The following is a 17,155-nucleotide window of genomic DNA, read 5'->3' as shown; positions in this document are numbered from 1 at the left end:
TCTGACCTGAGCCGAAGTCGGAGGCGCCCCAATTCTTAGAGCTCTATACCTATTGTTCATGTGTCTGATGATGTTTGCCAATTGAGACTATAACTTCAGAGCTAGGAATTCACTACATTGCCCATGAGAATTCTGAATGACCTGCACTGAGCTTGTGTCCTGCAAGAGCCATTTTATGTACCATGGAGTCCCAGCAGTATCATCCACCCAAGAGGAGAAGTCATTACTTCATTGACCTGGGGTCTCCTGGGCCACTCAAGTAATGAAAATGTAAAGTCCTGATCCACAAGGAGGTGAGCATATGGGAGTGAGATTACGATGGACACTTCTTTTCCTTCTACTCCTAGCCCAGGCTCAACAGACAAGCTTGTGTGGCATCTCCCTTTGTAGGTGAGCAGGATGTTTTCTTATAAACCTTTTCCTAGCTTTACCAGAAGTCCTAATTTTAACTCTCCACCTGGCCATTGACCCAAGGCCTCATATTCAATATATCTCTGGATCTGAACAATCCAATCTAAATTTTAGACTAAAAGAATCCTAAAATCCCAATTTTCTCTACCTGCCTCAACAACCAGTGCTGCCTCACATCTGTTCATTTCCAGGCTATACTCATTCCCAAGTCCTACTTGTTTTCCCCCTGGGAGATCCTCCTTATTCTCTTGTGAGCTCAGCTTTGGGTAGTAGGGAGAATGTTTTTTTAAATACTCTGTTTAGCATTTCTAGAAATTTTGAGGTAGGCGAGTTTTAAGGTCATGTAATCTGCCATGTTGTTGGAAATGGGGAACCCCCGCCCCAAGACTAAATAGTCAAAAGCTCTAATTTGACTACTCCTTATTACCTAGACATTAAACATCAAGCTCTATAGCATAACTTTTAGGAGACCTTTAGTCTGGCTCATAAATGCTTTTCTAGTTCCATTCTTTTCAGAAGAGAATGGCCTACATTCTAACCACACAGACACACAGTTACATATAGTTCTCCAAACTTTCACACATCTACACCCAGCAGATGTTTAGGCCATGCCTTACCCTTCTCCTGAAGGATCCTTCTCTCATTTCACAAACTTCTTTTTTTATGTTTATTTATTTATTTTTGTGTGAGAGATAGAGAGAGAACACAAGTGGGGGAGGAGCAGAGAGAAAGAGGGAGACACAGAATCCAAAGCAGGCTTCAGGCTCCGAGCTGTCAGCACAGAGCCCGATGCAGGTCTCGAATCCACAAACTGTGATATCATGACTTGAGCGGAAGTCAGACATTTAACTGACCAAGCCACTCAGGAGCCCCTCATTTCATAAACATATTCCTTGACCAAAGCAAACCTCAAATATTGGCTCCACTGTAAAACCCACTCCAATTTCCCAAAATGTAATGCATCAAGTGCTCTCCTCTCCTCCCACTGCATTCAAATGTACCTCATTTATAATCCTTATCATATTGACCAAAGTGTTTTTACGTCTTTAACTAGATTTAGATGTTTTAGAGAGCCAGAGTACAGTTTTATCCATCATTCGCAACACATAGCTTGATATATACCATATAGCAGACATACCTAAATGTTACAGCAATTTTCTTGAATTATGAGACTACTCAATTCTTGCCTGGAGAAATGTAACTGGAAGTTGTAATACTTTTATGTGCTAAAGCAGTCTTAATATTGAAAATCTACACATAGCAGCTAACTGTCTGTGGTGCTAGGTTAGTCATGATGCAGAGCAAATATGCTCAATATGGCTTTTGCCTATAATTTTTATTAGAACTTAGTTCTGATTTATGATTAATTCTCATTTCTGTGTCTGAATGAGTAGTCACTTATAATCTAGGAAAGAAAGCCCAGCTGCAAGACATAGTGATAATCACACAAAACACAACCAGACTGTCTTACTCGGGGCTGTAATTCCATTGCAGAGGACTGGCATGGAGCAAGGGCCCAGTGAACACATGCATGAGTAGGTTAGAGGTTATATGATAAAGAAAAGATATTTTATCAAAATGGTAGGCAAAGAAAGTTACAAGACTGGTCTGATTCCACTGCTTATATTGTGTCTTACTCATCTTTGCACATGCCTGGCATACAGGGAATATTGAAAAAATAAATGAATGAATAAATGATTGAAAAAACTTAATTAGGTTGAGCCTGAACACGTGATAACATTCCAGATCTAGAGTTACAGAAGGTGGGAACACAAAAGGCCAACATTTTGACTAAAAAGGGAAAATTAACTTTCATAAATCTTTTGGGTTTTGCTTCATTCATGTATGCTAGCCTTAGTTGTTTGATCCTCTTGTCCATCCATCCATCCATCCACCCATTTATCATTCGTTCACTCAAGAAACATTTCCTAAGCATCTGCTCTGAACCAAGCACTGTGCTTTTGATTTGGAGATTTTAGTTTGGTGTTCAGGAAGACATGGTATCATTAGTATATAGGAAGCTAATGTTTCTGAAAACTTTCATTCTGTGATCCATGAATTCATTCATTCATTTATTTAGCAAATTACCTTTGAGCATATCCTCTCTGTCAGACACTATGTGAGGCATCAGGGATTCATTCTTTCTTTTATACATTCATCCATTCAATGAATAGTTCTTAAGCACCTAATAAGTGCCAGACATGGATAGGGTCTCTGCTTTTGAAGAACTTACATGATAATAATGGTAAGGTTCAGGCAATAGACAAATAAATAAATAATTAAATTAGTTTAAGTGATAAGGCAAAATAACAGTAAAATTGGGATGTGCTAGAGAGTGACTGATATATATATATATGTATATGTATATATATATATATATACATATATATACATATATATATGTATATGTAGAGCCAGAGATTTCTAAGGAAGCAGAGCTGTTGCCAGATGATCTGAGTGCTGGCTACCTGGATTCCTTTGACATTTGAAGCCCTATGTGAGCTTCTGTGAGTGTGACCTGGCCTGGAGGCAGAGAATCTGGATCTTGGATAGAATGGAGCCAGAAGGACAAGCCCCGCACGGAGGCCTCTCTAGCCTGCATGGCATGTCACCAGGGACAGAGCTTCTTGCCCTGTGGCCCAGACTGACCTGCCTGGGCTGTCTTCTGGGAGGGCAAATATCTGCCTTCAAGCCACTTACCATGTCCTCCCCTTGTTGGGAACTTTGATTCAGTGTTGACCTGGTTTTGAACTAGTGACCTGGAGGTGAATGACTCCATATCTCATTACTAATTCCCCACAGCCACTTGGTTCCTCCTGCCAGCCACAAGCAAGAGAGTTTGGTGGGGCAGGGACAGAAGTCCAGCCCAGGGGCCCTGATCCCATCAGCCACCACATCCACGCCGACTTTAGCCCCTGCCATCTGGCCTCCTGCCATTCCCCCCTTCCTTTAGCCTGGTCTGACTGAACAGGTTTTTGGAAGAGGCCAAGGTCACCCTGGGGCCAACCTCCACAGATGGATTCAGCCTGAGACGGCATCTGTGGTCCAGCGCAACCATGAGTGCTCAGGACCAAGACATACCCCTTTATCGTGGTGGATCATCACTAAGCAAACCAGGTAGGACATCACTAGACTCAGAAACTATAGAATCATATTCCTTGGCTTGACACCCCCCTTTTCTTCACCCTGTTTCCTTCTGCACCTCCAATTTCCTCACTTCCAGTCCTGTTTGTTCTTCAGGCACTTTAAGACACCATCATCACTTCTCTGAGGTTAGTGTTCAAGGGAGAAATTAGTTCCATACAGGACCATGGGCAACCACTGATGAGAACACGTCACTGGCAACATTACAGGGTCTCGGACAAGAGATCTCAGCCAGTGCCAGCCCCCAAAGTTCCTTGGGCCAAGGCCCATCACTCTCAAGGGAGAGCCAAGCCAGGAAGGAACACTGGCTCTCTGGATTGCAGCTGGGCAGTCTGTTGGAGAGTGAGTGGGGTGGTGATTAGAGCATCAGGAGCACTGAATTCTTGCTTTAATGGGCATAATTACTTTGTGCTTCATATGGCTGCTATACAAGTTGGCATAAAACGCATTCTTTTTTGTAAGGGCTAATGATACAGGGAAGTGAAAGTGCTTCATCTTTTCTAAAAACTATGGTTTTAACCACCATTCTTTGAGTATGCTTCTCTGAGAACACATATCACTTCATACTGAACTATTCATGCATTTATTTCCTCTGCTAGGCTGTGAGCACTTCAAAGATGAGGGCCCTTTACTGATCATTTTTTGTAAGTGAATGATGAAGGGGATAGCTATGTTGATAGCTCATACAGAATGAACACAGCTTTTATTCTGCCTCTCTCTGGATTTATCTCAGAGTCTATTTCAACTATGGTCACATCCAATAGTTCAGACACTAAAAATAATCTAGTGTAAAACAATTGAAATTAAGGGCTCTGGGTGGCTCAGTCAGTTAAGTGTCTAACTTCAGCTCAGGTCATGATCTCATGGTCTGTGAGTTCGAGCCCCGCATTGGGCTCTGTGCTGACAGCTTGGAGCCTGGAGCCTGCTTTGGATTCTGGGTCTCCTTCTCTCTCTACCCCTCCCCCACGCATGCTCTGTCTCTCTCTCTCTCTCTCTCTCTCTCTCTCTCTCTCTCAAAAATAAATAAACAGTTAAAAAATTAAAGAAAACAATTAAAATCAATATTTGCTGAAAAGATAAATTAAGGTGTGATGTTTGGGTTTACAGTAGATTAATTGAAAATGGTGAGCTTCAAAACTGTGTGTGGTTCGGTTCAGGTAAAGTCAGCTTGCTCCCAGTCTTACACTGTTATGCTCAGGTTACATACAAGTGGGGAGAAATGATTGTCACCAGAAATCAGCTGGCAACATGTTTCTTGTGACCACAAAGCACAAAGTCTTGGCTGTAACGCACCATCAGATTGTGTGTCTCCTAGGAGCCTTTTGTTCACCATTCTCAGATGCATCGTGGATTTGCCAGACTCAGGCAGAAAACCACCCAAGGGCATTTCGCTCTTTATCACATGCCCAGCATTTGAGCAAGGACTTTATAGGGGAACAACGTCCCTAAACTTTGTTTCAGTATCATTTTCCCTGCTTTCACTCCCAGCCATAGTTCATATTAGGGAAATCAAATCTTATACTGGACAGTCCTCTGAACACAGAAATTCCTACTATTCTTAGAGAACAAAAAGCCACAGTGGGGAATAAAAGACTTGCTTGGGTTCATTTGGCAGTCTTGACCTCTCAGCCTATGGCTTCTGGGCCTCCAAATAAGGCTTTTTTTTTTCTCTTCTCATTTTTTTAAATCAGCCCTTTTGTCCCCTTCATACACAAAATTCAGTTAAATATACTAAATTATTTTACATAATCCACTTTTGTGCTCACTGCATATCAGGTTATTTCTACCACTTTGCTTTCTCTGTGACCTTGATCAAGTCACTACGCTTCCCCCTTTGGATATCTACCCCTTTCTTTAACTGCAATGGGAAATGAGCAACTTGATGATTTCATAGTTTCCCTCCGGTTTGAAGTGTGTCCTGTTCATCACAGTATTCCTGGTTCCTGGCACAGTCCCTGGCACAGAGGGAGAGCTTAATAAACATTTTTTGCATTAGTGAATTAATCTAATAATGTCGTGAATCCATCAATCACGTGATCCTAAAGAAGGAATAGGAACCTAGCTTTAAGTCCCCACTGTGTCATTAGCTTGTCCGGTGAACTTGGTCAGTTGTTTCCCCTCTGTGAGGACAAAGAGGAAATAAGATTTACCCAAGTTCATATAACTAGTAAGCACAGAACTAGGGCTAGAATGCAGATCTTTTGATTCTCTTCTGCTTAGAAATCAAGTCTTTTTTAAATTGGGAAAGGGCATCAAAGACCACTGATAGTCACTATCCAGACGTTAGATTTAGGGCAGCAACCATAAGCTTGAGGAACAACACATGCCTTCCAGAAAGGGGGCCTCCCAGGGGGGCTCTAACCAACAATGTCTTCTTATTTGCCAAGTGCAGATAGGCAACCACCAAGTGGGCGAGGCGACGTGGGCTGATCCAACAGCCCTGCTCGGCTGGGACTTGCCATTTCCTCCTAGAGGCGACTCATGTCTGGGCTGCTGACTGCTTCTACTGCTTTCTAGGGTGGGAGCCAGAGTCTAGAAAAGGGCTTTAAAAGCAGAAACTTCGATCAGAGCAGTTTTCTTTGACATAAACATTCTGTAAAGGTAAACAGGGCTTCCATTCTTATTGATAGTGGCCCTGGTGGCTAGCTGTCTGCCTGAGCTGACCAGAGCTGGAGTGGGGAATTCTCCCATGGCATTTGGGTTCTTCCTGTGAACTTGTCTCTACCGTCAGCTTTCCCTGTTGCCCTGCAGGTAGGATCGACTTCACCTTCTTAGCTTCCATAGTGAATGAAGGATAGGCTTGAAACCAGACCCCAGGACACAGTCTCATTGTCAGCGGGACCACCACGTTTGCTGTGAAAGGCGTGGGATTTGGGATCAGACCTGGACCCGCAGTCAGTTTTGCTGTTTATTAGCTGTGTGACTTAGAACTAGTTTTTTAATTGTCTCTTTGGCTTGCTCATCTGCCAAATGGGAATAGTAACAACTACTTCATGAGATTTTTGTGAAGATTAAGTGTAAAATATTTCTAAAACATCTAATGCAACACCAGAAATACAATAAGTACTAAATAAATACTAGCTAAACAATTCTTTGGTGTCCTGCAATTATCTGGAGTCCTGAGATACTTTCTAGAAGTTTAAGAGCCCCTTGGGGGGAAAGGGCGCAGGGAAGAAAGGAGACACGTGGTGGTTTGTTGGCCTCTTCTGCTTTTGCTAAATCAGACGCTCTGCTCTCTGTTGTTGACGCATGTCCCCTGCTAAGGGAAATCTGAAATCTCACTCTAGTTCAAGCCTTTCATATAGCAGATGAAGAAGCAGAGGCCAAGGGACCGTAGAAATGTCACAGGGCTATTCTGAAATGGCACTAGGAGCCAGTATCCTGTGGTCTCTGAAAACACAGGTTCTGCAATTATGCCATTCAGGTCCAGTGTCTTTTCTATCCCTGCCTAGCTATGTATGTAACCTTAAACCAGTTACTCCCCCGCTGTCTTGTGCCTCAATTTCTTCATCTTTTTTAAGTTTATTTATTTATTTTGAGAGAGAGAAAGAGAGAGAGAGCATCCCAAGCAGGCTCTGCATTGTCAGTGTTTATCCCACCAACTGCGAGATAAGGACTTGAGCTGAAATCTGACGCTTAACCGACTGAGCCACCCAGGTGCCCTTTAATTTCCTCATCTTTAAAATGAAGAATAACAGTGATCCTTCCAGGGGGGGTTGTGAAGATTAAATAAGTTTTTATATCGAAAATGTTTAGAACAGCATATAGGGGTTTTCAAATATTGGTGATTGTAGGAAGTTGACCCACTTCACAGTGTAGTATAATGTAACTGTGAGTAAGACACTGACTTGTAGTACGTGCACATCCTTTACTGTAACCAGGATGCTTCATGAGGTGAAAAGAGCTTCAGCTGGCTGTGACCAACTTGGACACAAGTGAAGTGTCACGTCTCCTCCAGCCCAGAAGCCTGAGTCAGGCTGAGAGACTGAGGGTGAAGAGATTTAGTTGAATGAAAGGGAAAAGCCCCTGTAGGACCAAAAAGATGACGCTAGAAGAAGAAAACTTCTACTTTAAGCAATTTCTTCCTCAACGGATACCACTGGGGAGACACTTGTGGAACAGAGCTAAGTGGGACCGTTTGGCCACCATTTGACCACTAGAGGTCAGTGGAATGTTTGCTAACAATGGAGTGTGGGTTCCTCGGAAGAGGTACTATCCACAGCCAGATGAGCCACAGTGCCCCCGCCACCACCTTCCGTTAGTGGATCCACACTTGGTCTGCTTTCCCAGAACCCGCACCATGACTATTGCTCCGTCACCCCTTCTGCAACCAGGCAGCATTGGCAAGGCAAAGCTCTGGGCCAAGGATAGAGTGTGGTACACTAGGGGCCCCTTTCTCTTCTAGAGCCAACCTGCCCAAGTGTTAGAGACTGGCAGTGGCCTTCATGTTCTGACAAATACAATACAGACTCTTCCAAGGCCTCCTGAGGTTGGCTTCCCTGGTTTCTTCAACATCAAATCATTCCATCCTCTCTACCCATCTCTGCTCACTCTCCACCCTCTTTCCCGATCACAAATCCATCTGCAAGACCTTCACTGTTCTCTGATGCCTGCATAAAACAGCATAAATAAATCAATATTCTCCATATAAGATATCTCCAGATGTCCTATAACACATTGTCCCTCTTCTATGCTATTTACCACACACCACTGCATATCACCATTGTTTTTGTAGTTGTCCTGGTTCATCTTCTAGACTGTGAGCTCTTTGAAGTGTTGGACTGTGAAATCTTTATTTTTTTTAATGTTTTATTTATTTTTGATACAGAGAGAGACAGAGCATGAGAAGGGGGGGGCAGAGAGAGAGGGAGACATAGAATCTGAAACAGGCTCCAGGCTCTGAGCCGTCAGCACAGAGCCCGATGTGGGGCTCGAACCCATGACCGTGGGATCATGACCTGAGCCGAAGTCGGAGGCTTAACTGACTGAGCCACCCAGGCGCCCCTATTTATTTTTAGGAGTGTAATTTCCAGTCTAAATGTGATATTCATAACTATTTGCTGAATGACCATATGAGTGAAAGAATGAGCACGGCCACAATTCAAACGTATTTTTCACTGCAGCTTGCAGGCCCAAACTAGTATGCAAGAGCCTCTATGCAGAAAGAAAGAGATTCAGAATCTTCACAGAAAGCCATCCACTTCGGACTGCATTAAGGCAAGCTGGTGCCTCAGTATCCCCGCTTTGCTGGCATTCACCCATGGCCATGTTCTCTTCCTTTTCCTGGATACATAACTAGGTCACATGTTCTTGCCTCCCTTCCAGTGAGATATCATCATGGGAGTAAATTATGGCCCACAGAATGGGAACAAAATGATGTATACTTCTTCTCAGCCTGGCAAATAGAAACCTACAAGATACCATCCTCAATTTGTTGGCTCCAGGGGACCTAGAAAAAATGGGACATGAGTGGAAGGTGCCTCTATCCCTATATGACCCGGTGCAAAGTCCGTGTGCTGCCTATGAGCAAGAAACTAGCTCCTTGAGAATTTTTATTTCTCAATATCCACTTCACTTGGTAATTCAATTATGGTATCTGACCATGGTTATTGACCATACCTTTTGGGTTTCCATTGTTTCAGTGGGCATTGATTGACAGAGTGCTGTAACATCTTCTAAGATAAGTTTCTATAACAGTAAGATACACTGGAACATGATTTGTTTTTTAATTTAAGAAAAGATTCATTTAATTTAAGGAAATTTCTTCATCTGAAGTAACTTTGTTTGCCTAAAAAAGGGCCATTTTAGTGAACTATAAGTTCTGAAAACTTCCTTTTTAATTAGTTGAGAAATCCCCTGATTTTTCAACAAAGGGGTTTTGTACACATAACAAGGATTATTAAGTTTAACTCTGGCAAAAACAATTTTTGTATGTTGAGATATTTGTATGCCATTGAGGATAAATGCTCCATAAACATAGTAATCAATCATTTAATAGTAGAGCATATTCCTGAATTATATATTTCAGTATATTCAGTGCCAAGGAGCTGAGTGTACTGAAATATATAATTCAGGAATCCAGGGACTTGGTATCAAAAGGAAATTAGAGCATGAATTCAAGGTATAACTAGATTCATATTTGAACCTTGTAATGTATTTTTCTCTTAGTGTTACCAGTGAACGAAGCTCTCATAAAGTAACCAAATGAGGAGCACCCAGGTGGCTCAGTCAGGTAAGCAACCAACTTTGGCTCAGGTCATGATCTCACAGCTTGGGAGCTGGAGCTCCATGCTGGGTTCCGTGCTGACAGCGTGGAGCCTGCTTGCAATTCTCCTTCTCTCTTTGTCCCACCCCCCCACTCTCTCTCAAAAAATAAACAAATAGGACAACCAAATCAAAAGGGAAAGAATAAGCTAGTGAAAAATGAAGGGAACAAAAGCTGTGTCGTGAAAAGAATGATTTTAGCTTGATAAAGACTCAAAGTCACAATAGGATTCAAAGTGTAGTTTACTTGAAACATGTCCCAAATTTCCCAAATCTGCCAAAATCATTGCATTTCTTGGTTGATTTATGAGTTTTAAAAGGGTAAAATCTTTTCACCTTTAGAAAGCAGCAAGAAGAGAAAGCAGTGGGTCTAATTAATCCCCCAGTGAGAAAACTACCACTTCTTAAGTTTTCACAAAATTGTTGTCTTCTCATTTAACTTTCTTTCTAATGGAAATATCAACTTAAATCTAGACTTAATATAGGTGGTTTTCTTCCCCCTTCATCCAAGTCATGTCACAAATCAATGTAAAATCAATGATCCAATATATCCGGTGGGTAAAGATAATCCTAAGTATTTCTGGATAGTGAATTGGTATGTAAAAATTGCATTGACTACATGTGTTCTGGAGCTGGTTCTTTGACTATATGTGTAGGATGATGCAAAGGTAAAACAGCCTGGAAATTTCATTCTAGATCTATCTACTGAAATCAGAGTTTTAATCTCTTAGTGGAGATTTTCAGTTGCTTGAGTCTGTATTTGAGAATTTTTTTATGTTCTACAACATTTATACTACATTAGAACACATGTAGAAACAATAACCTTTGGCTATGCTACATCTATATATATAGATATATATGTACATAAAGACAGAGAGTGTTCTAGAAAAGAGTAGTCCATGGGGCGCCTGGGTGGCTCAGTCGGTTGAGCGGTCGGCTTCGGCTCAGGTCAGATCTCACGTTTGTGGGTTCGAGCCCCGCGTCAGGCTCTGTGCTGACAGCTAGCTCAGAGCCTGGAGCCTGCTTCTGGTTCTGTGTCTCCCTCTCTCTCTGCCCCTCTCCCTCTCATGCTCTGTCTCTCTCTGTATCAAAAATAAATAATACATTAAAAAATAAAAAAAAAAAAGAATAGTCCACAGGTTATTGTTTCTACATGTGTAGAAATTATGTAGTAAATGATGATATAGATGTATATGTATATATAGATATAGATGTATATATATTTGTGTGTGTGCTATATATATAACATGTGTATATATAATGTGTAATATATATATGCAATGAATGTGACATGAATAAATATTTTTTAAACACAGCAGTGAACTATTTGCATCTTTTGATAATGCTTCTAGTTACTTGCTTTGGCATAAAAAATGAGCCTCTATATCCTGTAGAAAATATATAAATGTTACCTGGTACTGCTCTTAGATGTAAGGCTAATTAATGCTGAATTGCAATTAAACAGTATTTTAAATAGAAAAAAATTAACTTTTTGATAGAGCATAAGCCACAGCTCTCTGGGCTGTGGAAAGGATGGTACCTTGGAGGAATTCAAAGGTCAGGGATTCTTTCTTTCCCTTCACTGTTGCAAAACATATGAATCATGGAACTTTAGGGCAAGAATGAATGTACCTAACCCCCAAATTTTATTTCACAGATAAACAAATTGAGGACCGGCGAGATGAGTCAACTCACCCAAGGTCACACAGCTACTTGATAGCAAAAACAAGATTAAAGTGTAGGCCCTTTTCTCCTTCTGTGTATCAGGCTTTCAAGGGTGTCCCAGGGTGAGCCAGACCAATCTCTGAGAGGGCAGATCACTCTGTACTGCTTCCCTCTGTTATAGTCTATTTCTGCCTTCCAGCATGGACTAATTCAGGAGACTGCACAACTACTGAAAAAATGTCAGACGAAGATATTGACTTTCTATATGATAAGAAAAAATGTCAACTTGTAGCCCTGGGATGCTAGGAATCCAAGATCAAAACATTAAGCCAAATGCAGGAAGGATTTTGGTTACAATACAAAAGGAATTGGAGAGAATTCTATGGACTGAATTTTATCTCTTCCAAAATTTGTATATTGAAGCTCTAACCCCCAATATGATAGTATTTGGAGATGCAGCTTTTGGAAGGGAATTAGGTTTAGATGAAGTCATGAGAGTAGAGCCTCCATGATGGGATTAATGAGTGTGCGTATAAGAGACAGGATCTCTCTCTCCCTCCCGCCTTCTCTGCCTCATGAGGAGCCAGCAAGGAGATCAATGTCAAAAAGTCAGGAAGAAGGCTTGCACCAGGAACTGAATCCTCAAGCACCTAGATCTGGTACTGCTGGCCTCCAGAACTGCAAGAAATAGATGTTTGCTCTTTAAGCCACCCTGTTGCTGGTATTTTGTTGGCTCATGCCAACTAATACAACAACCAAAAGGGTTTTTGCTGGGATCCCTAAAAAGAAAACCACTGGCTACACAGCTTACAGCAGACAAATCTGCAAACATGGATAAGGAGAAATTTTTTAAAAATACATGGATCTCAGGATAGAAATCAGAAGCACAAGTCATAATGTAGCACTAACATCTTTATAGAGGTCAGACATACCTAACATATCTGGGTTTTTTAAAGTGAGCTTAAGTATTGAGAGATTAGGCAACTCATTTGCTCTTCCAAAGCAGTTCTTTTAGGAAGTCTTTCGTGGCTCCTTCCCTGCAGGTTTAGAAACTTACTCTACAGAAGTATTTCCAGTGGCAGCATTATCCACCAAGCCCCTTCTGTGCAGAGTGGGTATGAATGCATATTCCTTTCTTGTCCACATGGAATGACAGGAAGAGCCAAAGCAGAGAGTATTCATTTTCATCTCATTATGGGCTGCCCTCTAGGTAGCAAAAACCCTTCACATTGTTTATGGCACTTTATATTGCCTTCATTAACCCTCCTAACAAACCCTGTGAAGTAGTTGGTATCATCAGCTCATCTTAAAGAACATTGAGGCTCAAAAAAATTAAGTAACTTGCCCAAGGTCATCACATCAATACACAGAAGAATTGGGACCCCAGCCCAAAGCATCTAACTCCAGAGATTATACTCTGAACGCTACACAGCACTGTCTTTCCATGTGTGTGCATGTGCGTGTGTGTGTGTGTGTGTGTGTCCACTTGTGCACAACTGGAAGGCATGTGGCGGAGGGACAAGGGAGTCATTGATTTGTGTCTATTCAAACTCTTTGAGGGGAAGTTCCACACCTGAGGGGTGGATTGCGATTGTTTATTAATAAAATAATATGTTTTGTGTTAATACTTGTGCTTATAAAATACTTACTGTTGAAAAACTCTTTCTTCCAGAAATGAAGCCTGGGGGAAAGATATGACACAGAGACAACAGGGTTAGTCATGGCCGTCCCTATTCATTCATCTGTTTATTCTGCAAATGTTCACTGAGTCCCTTTCCTGCGCTAAACACAGTGCAGGTGATGCAGGCCTCCCTGGACGAGAGACCCTGTCTCTGCACTGGCCACCATCATGTTCATGGCTCCGCTGGAGTTGATCTTCCCGTGATGCCTTGTCAGGGCAGCCTCTGGCTGAAACTCTTTCGTACCTGTGTCGATCGTCTCTGTGGCAGATGTAGCCTTTGCCCTGGCATTCAGAGGCAACAAGAAAGGAATGTGCTTTCATTCTTCCCAGGCTCTACCTGGGTGTGGTGGGCGCTGCTGTCACCAGAAGGCTTCTGTAAATAAAGCCTGCTTAATCTCCTTAGCCGGATGGTGGTGTCAGCCTGCTGGGAGCCAGCAGGAAGGCAGCACCATGCTTTAGATTCCCTAAATTGTTAGAGGCCGTGGGTGAGCCACAGCAGATCCCACACGAACAGAGAGGCCTGCAGAGGCTTGCCCGAGGGAGGAGAGTTGAGTTCAGGGTTTTCTCTCAGTCTGCTCCTCCGGGTATGCTCTGTGAAGCATCTTTACCAACACAGAGGGAGGAGCAAATTCCCTGGATGCCAAGCAATTGAGCTGTTTCCAGGAGCACCAGCATGCCACTTCCTCCCCACTGGGTAACCCTCAGGGTTTACATGAGAAATCCGAAGTCCTCACTGGCCGTGAGACTCTCTGCAGCGTGACATGCCCAGGGCTGTAGAACAGAGGGTCTCCGAAGCGTATGCAATTTGTGGGACCCTCTTTAAGAAAAAGAATACAAAACACCTATCGTATTTTCCCATGGTCTTGGAAGGGGTTTGTGGCACTGCAGGGGCCTGAAACTACAAATTTTTAACATTATGAAAATACCCACTTTTGCCCACATTTACCTTTTCAGGGCTTTTCTCTCTTGACTCCAACATGGTCTTTCCATTTCAGCCAACATTTCTACTCATATCCTGTTTGACATTCTTATGTGTGCTTCTATGAGATAAGTTTGTATGTTAGGTGACCATTAACTCGAGATGCTACAATTAACAAAAATAGTTTTTAGAGTGACTATTTTACTGGGTGCCTCCTCTGTATCAACATTGTGCCAGATGCTTACATCCTGCAAGACAGGGATACATTAAATTCTATTATGTTTGTGTTGTGTGTTACATCTCAGAGATGTTAAATGGCTTGCCATTGGCCCCATAGCAAGCAAATAGCAAAAAAAAAAAAAAATGTAACTTAAAAATTGCATTTTCCTTGGGGCGCCTGGGTGGCTCAGTCAGTTAAGCATTCGGTTTTGGCTCAGGTCATGATCTAACGGTTTGTGGGTTCGAGCCCCACGTCGGGCTCTGTGCTGACAGCTCAGAGCTTGGAGCCTGCTTCAGATTATGTATCTCCCTCTTTCTCTGACCCTCCCCTGCTTGCGCTGTCTCTCTGTCTCTCAAAAATAAATAAAAAGCATAAACAAAAAAAATTTTTCAAATTGCATTTTTCCAACTTCAGTCTACACTCAAACTTCTTCCTTTTCAAACAACGTCCCCCTCAAAGCACAGTGTGAGACACCAGATACCTGGATGAAAATGTCTCAGAGGGAAATGGGACCAAATATTTGCAATTTGGTATTAGGAAATACTAGTCCTCCTAAATGTTTACTATTTAATGGTTGTTAATTGACATCCTATTTTGGCTTTTCACATGCACTGACCCAGCCCATGTGGATCAGTTAGCAATACTACAATGATACTGTGGGAGAAAGGAAAAATCGTCCTGAAATCCAGTGGCATGCAACTATGAGAATTTATTCTTGCTTATGCATCTGCAGGTCAGCAGGGACCCAGCTGATACAGAGAGTGGGCTCAGCTGGGCGAGGTTTGGTCTCTAAGCTGCTCCATGTGTCTTTCATCCTCCCTGAGCCACTGGTTTTCCGAGGTAAATTCATCTCGGGGCAAAGACAGGTGCACGAGAGGACAAGACCAACCATCTAAGCATGTTCAAGCCTTTGCCCATGTTACATTTTCTACCATGTTGGCCGGAAAGTCATGTGGCCAAGCTCAAGGTCCAGGGCAGGGAAGTCCACCCTGACCACAATGAGACCGCAGTAAGGGAGAGGTGCATGATGTCATTACCAGGAGTGGAGGGCTGAGACTGGTGACCAACCTACCACAGTGCGAAGTCGAAGAGAAAAATGCCCACGACTCATCTTAAAACTCTCAAAATAGGCTTCCCATCAATTCAGGGTATTGTGATAATGTTTTCAAAATTCTTCACTTTGAATTCACATACAAATAAATATATGCTATATAACATTGTCGAAGAAGACAAGGGAGGAAAAGGAAGCACTGAAAAGTAAAAAACGCTGGGTCACCCAGCTACCAAGGGAAAGGAGGCCATGCAAGATGAGATCTACTTTTAGGGTACTACAAAAGCGAACGTTGGGGAAGTAACTGAAGCTCATTCCCAAGGGTCCTGGTCTCATTTCGAATAACCATAGTTAGAGGAGTGCCCCCCCCCCCCCGATGCTCCACCATAAAAGACTGTTAGGAAACTTTTCAAGTCATTCAGTATCAAGAAGTGAAGCAGTTTGCATTCTTTCCCCAAACCCTTACCGGGATTAAAAGTTTGGCGACCTACCTGTATTGGAGCTAGCGATCTGTTGGTTAAACTGGACTAATTCTAGCCTGGGGGATGTCAGGTAGACAGAGGAAAGCAAGTGGAATGCACTCAAAATAGAACAAAGGAACAAAGGGTAAAATAGCACAGTGGAATTTTTGAGGAAGAACCCCCTACTTAAGTTGTCAGGGAACACATTCTAGTTTCAAGGGTGTTTTGTCATTGTCACTGGAAATTAATGTCAGTGATCACTTTTTTAAAATATCTTTTAAGAAATATGTGTAGTGATTATGTATTTTTTTTCAAAAATCCAGAAATGGATGCACCAAGCCAATAAGGGGATGATTTCTGTGTAGTGGGATCATAAGAAGTTTTTGTTTCTCCTTTATTTTATTTTACTTACTGTTTCTCCTGCGTTGACCCCATGTTAATGATATAATAAAAAGGAAAAAAGGTTAAGAAAAAACAAACTTAAAAATGTTTGTTTCTAGAGCCCCTGGGTGGCTCAATTAGTTAAGTTTCCAACTCTTGATTTCAGCTCACGGTTCGTGATTTCAAGCCCTGTGCTAGGTTCTGTGCTGAAATCGCGGAGCCTGCTTGGGATTCTCTCCCTCTGTCTGTCTCTGCCCCTCTCTCACCTGCTCTCTCTCTCTCTCTCAAAAATAAATAAATGAACATTATTTTTAAATATTAGTTTCTAGAAATGGTTAGTCATGGAGCAACCATGTTTATAATGCATTCCAAAGTGTATTCTTCAGACACTGGTTCCCAATGCTATTAAGAGTTGTGTGGTAGTGGTGATGGGTTCTGTGATGAATAAATCTAGATCTGTGTTAGACCAAATTAAAACTTAAATGAAAAGAAAAGAAAAAGCTGCAAAAGTGAATATTCAAGAAGAGAGCAGAGTACGCAACGTTCCCAACCATACCACACCCATGATCCCTTCTTTAAGTAGCTCTTCAGGGTAGCACTCCTTTGGAATTACTGTTAGAGGCCAACATTGCCCAAATATCAATTTTGGCATAAAGAACAATAAATTGGGTGGTGTCTGGGTGGCTTAGTTGGGTAAGTGTTTGATTTCAGCTTAGGTCATGATCTTGCCATTCATGGGTTGGAGCCCTTCATAGGGCTTTGTGCTGATGGCTCAGAGCCTGGAGCCTGCTTCAGATTCTGTGTCTCCCTCTCTCTCTGCCCCTTCCTCACTTGTTCTCTCTCTCTCTCTCTCTCTCTCTCTCTCTCTCTCTCTCTCTCTCTCTCTGAGAAATTAAAAAAAAACACTAAGAGAAGAATAAGAATAAGAATGGAGACAAATCAATTAGGCAAGGCAGGT

At 42.2% G+C, this 17,155-nt stretch overlaps 1 long non-coding RNA gene across 1 annotated transcript in view; it reads right to left on the bottom strand.

Annotated features, from left to right (window-relative positions):
- Positions 1 to 15,918, bottom strand: part of LOC115303363 — a 48,517-nt gene extending 32,599 nt beyond the window's left edge. The window contains exons 1-3 of the long non-coding RNA XR_003913996.1: positions 15,847 to 15,918; positions 14,112 to 14,205; positions 13,134 to 13,165 (exon numbers count right to left, since the gene is read on the bottom strand). This is a non-coding gene — a long non-coding RNA (uncharacterized LOC115303363). The remainder of the gene's footprint in view (positions 1 to 13,133; positions 13,166 to 14,111; positions 14,206 to 15,846) is intronic.
- Positions 15,919 to 17,155: the final 1,237 nt, after the last annotated feature.

Source organism: Suricata suricatta, chromosome 10 (genome assembly GCF_006229205.1).
Source record: "Suricata suricatta isolate VVHF042 chromosome 10, meerkat_22Aug2017_6uvM2_HiC, whole genome shotgun sequence".
Classification (NCBI taxonomy): domain Eukaryota; kingdom Metazoa; phylum Chordata; class Mammalia; order Carnivora; family Herpestidae; genus Suricata; species Suricata suricatta.
The sequence above is the reverse complement of the archived record's forward strand: the minus strand, read 5'-3'. Positions and strand labels throughout refer to the sequence as shown.